Here is a 2,761-nt window from a genome sequence, read left to right on the forward strand (position 1 = left end):
GTTATGATTATGACATTTGAGCGACTTTGGTAGGATCGGGTTTCAGGAAACCAAATTTTTTTCAAATGAAACTTGTACAACTAGTGTTAAAAAAGGATTTGTTCAAAACCTAACCCGAATGCAAGTCAATGGGGAATAAAAGTCTGCATTGAGTGGATGAATGTAATCAGCTCAATTCCAACTTTTATTTCCCATTGTGGTAATGTTTCGCAATAAACTTGCCTTTTTTTGGCCCGAAAACCAGATCCTAGTCGTTAAAACTCTAGTTATAATACTAGGCCTTGGTATTTAACAATTATACTAGGCCTTGGTATGACTATACTAAGCCTTGGTATTTAACATATGATGTGTATTTTACCCATGAGTGGATTCAACACACAAGAGTATGTTGTTAATTACAAGGTATATCAATAATCCCCCTTGCCTAGAATCACAGTAAGTGAAATGAGGATGGTAAAAACAGCCAATCCTCCAAACATTTTTTATGACACCTTGCAAAGTTAAAGTCGCATTGTGTGTACGGTGCAGTGTGTGTGAGCGGCGCCAAAAACATTAATCAAACTTATGGTGAACCAGAAATTTTAATTTATTTTGAAACAGAAAAATTAAACAAAACTTTATTTTTTTCTGCGTTTGGGGGTAGATGGTTGCAAGTTGGGGGTATGCAGGGAAGATGCAGAACTTACAGTTGAAGAAGGTGTTCTAGGGGAAGGGGCAACAAAACTTGTGGGGGAAGGGAGTCCAGTTATGGGACTTGAAGTAGAAAAGGTTGAGGAGATGAAAGAGGTTCAGGTACATTGGTCCGAAGTGCTTGTTTACACAAACTTTTCTGCCTGGACCTATTTGGGCCCAATGCCCGCCTTGATTGTTGGCGCATTGAACTTAGAGCAAATAACGAATGTGGGTCCCCCATCTGCTGCTGTGGCTGCTGCTGCTGTGGCTGCTGCTGCTGTGGCTGCTGCTGTGGCTGCTGCTGCAGCTGCTGATGCTCTGTGGTGGCAGTGGCAGTGCTCGTCCTTGCAGGAGGACTGGTGGCGGCAGTGATGGTCCAGGTTTGCGGAGTGGTGGTGGCAGGGCTACTACATGTTGTAGTGTTTGTGGCAGGGCTGTTCCACATTTGCGTAGTGGTGGCTGTGCTCCAAGCATGCATGGGGGTGGCAGTGGTGCTCCAGACAGGAGCAGCGCTTGCCATGGTGGTGTTGGTGAAGTGACCAGCTGCACTCAGACTTGTGGTGGTGTAACGGTGGGTGTCCTGGCTTTGAATAGAGGTGTCCGTGCAGTGTTATGCAGCACAAGTCGGTAGTGAGGTGAAGCGAGTCAATGGTGGCACAGGTGGAAATGACACCACTGACTGCTGCCCATACCGATTATGCTGCATAGCCTGCAAGAAAGCATTGTTGCAGGCCTGCAGCACAATCAGCTGTTGCTCAGGACTAAGGTGTTCCGCCATGCCCTTTTCAATCTTACTAAAAAAATGGTGCGCTGGTCTGTTGAGGTCGGCCTCCAGACGGTCAAGGCGCTGTTCGACAGAAAGGAAGCGGTGTTGCATGTGGTTAAAACCACGTTCCATGAGTGAAAAACCGCTTTCCTATCTGTCGGACAGCGACTTGAGGCTGGCATTAAAGGCCTCGCTCAAGTGCATAAACTCAGGCAAGACATTCCTGTCCAAGGCCCTCTGCCGCTGGCAGGTAGTGCCTGCATAACCAGTGGCAGAGACCTGGGACAGGGGAACACCTGATGGACCAGCTTCCTGGTCACTAGCTGTCTGTGTGGCTGACCTGCAAGGTGCTTCCTGGCTGTCGGATGGCTGGGACAGGTCAGAGGACGTCCGATGAAGGACCGCTCCAGGGCCAGGTTGCAGGGTGCTGCTCCAGGTGCTGTGGAAGAAAGGAAAATCATTACTATCATGCCTTTACAAGAAGCATCAGCTGTGGATTAGAAAAACACAGATTAATATAAATAAAAACCCAAAAATTATAATACTTACGATCTGGTGGCAAGGACCGGACTTAGGAACTGCAACGCGTGATAGTGACGGTATCTTGTTCTTGTCCTTGACGCAGATCCACTGCGAACCTGGCCCTCAGCACGAACATCACTGTTGAAGCGGTCCTTGATCGAGCGCCAACATGTTCGGACTTTGTCCACTGTTGGAAAAACAAACCAACAACATGAACAATTGTGTTTCATGCACGACATATGCTATCACTAAACCCAACAGTGCCATCAAGGACAATAGTCACAGTGGCACAATACAGCAATACAATACCCAAAGCAGTCACTGTTGAGCCAGATGACACTGTTGGGTTTCCTGCTAGAATATATCTAGCCCAAAACCCAACAGTGCCATCAAGGACAATAGTCATAGCGGCACAATACAGCAATACAATACCCAAAGCAGTCACTGTTGAGCCAGATGACACTGTTGGGTTTCCTGCTAGAATATATCTAGCCCGAAACCCAACAGTGCCATCAAGGACAATAGTCACAGCGGCAAAATACAGCAATACAATACCCAAAGCAGTCACTGTTGAGCCAGATGACACTGTTGGGTTTCCTGCTAGAATATATCTAGCCCGAAACCCAACAGTGCCATCAAGGACAATAGTCACAGCGGCAAAATACAGCAATACAATACCCAAAGCAGTCACTGTTGAGCCAGATGACACTGTTGGGTTTCCTGCTAGAATATATCTAGCCCGAAACCCAACAGTGCCATCAAGGACAATAGTCACAGCGGCAAAATACAGCAATACAATAC

At 46.8% G+C, this 2,761-nt stretch overlaps 1 long non-coding RNA gene across 1 annotated transcript; it reads right to left on the minus strand.

The window, feature by feature from the left end:
• Positions 1-568: 568 nt before the first annotated feature.
• Positions 569-2,504, minus strand: LOC141075659 (uncharacterized). The gene is made up of 2 exons (XR_012227313.1): positions 1,988-2,504; positions 569-1,877 (listed from the first exon to the last, which is right to left on the minus strand). It is a non-coding gene; the product is annotated as an uncharacterized lncRNA (long non-coding RNA).
• Between the last annotated feature and the right edge of the window lie 257 nt (positions 2,505-2,761).

The sequence above is a fragment of the Dendrobates tinctorius genome, unplaced genomic scaffold (genome assembly GCF_039654945.1).
Source record: "Dendrobates tinctorius isolate UK_male_01 unplaced genomic scaffold, ASM3965494v1 ptg000366l, whole genome shotgun sequence".
Classification (NCBI taxonomy): Eukaryota; Metazoa; Chordata; class Amphibia; order Anura; family Dendrobatidae; genus Dendrobates; species Dendrobates tinctorius.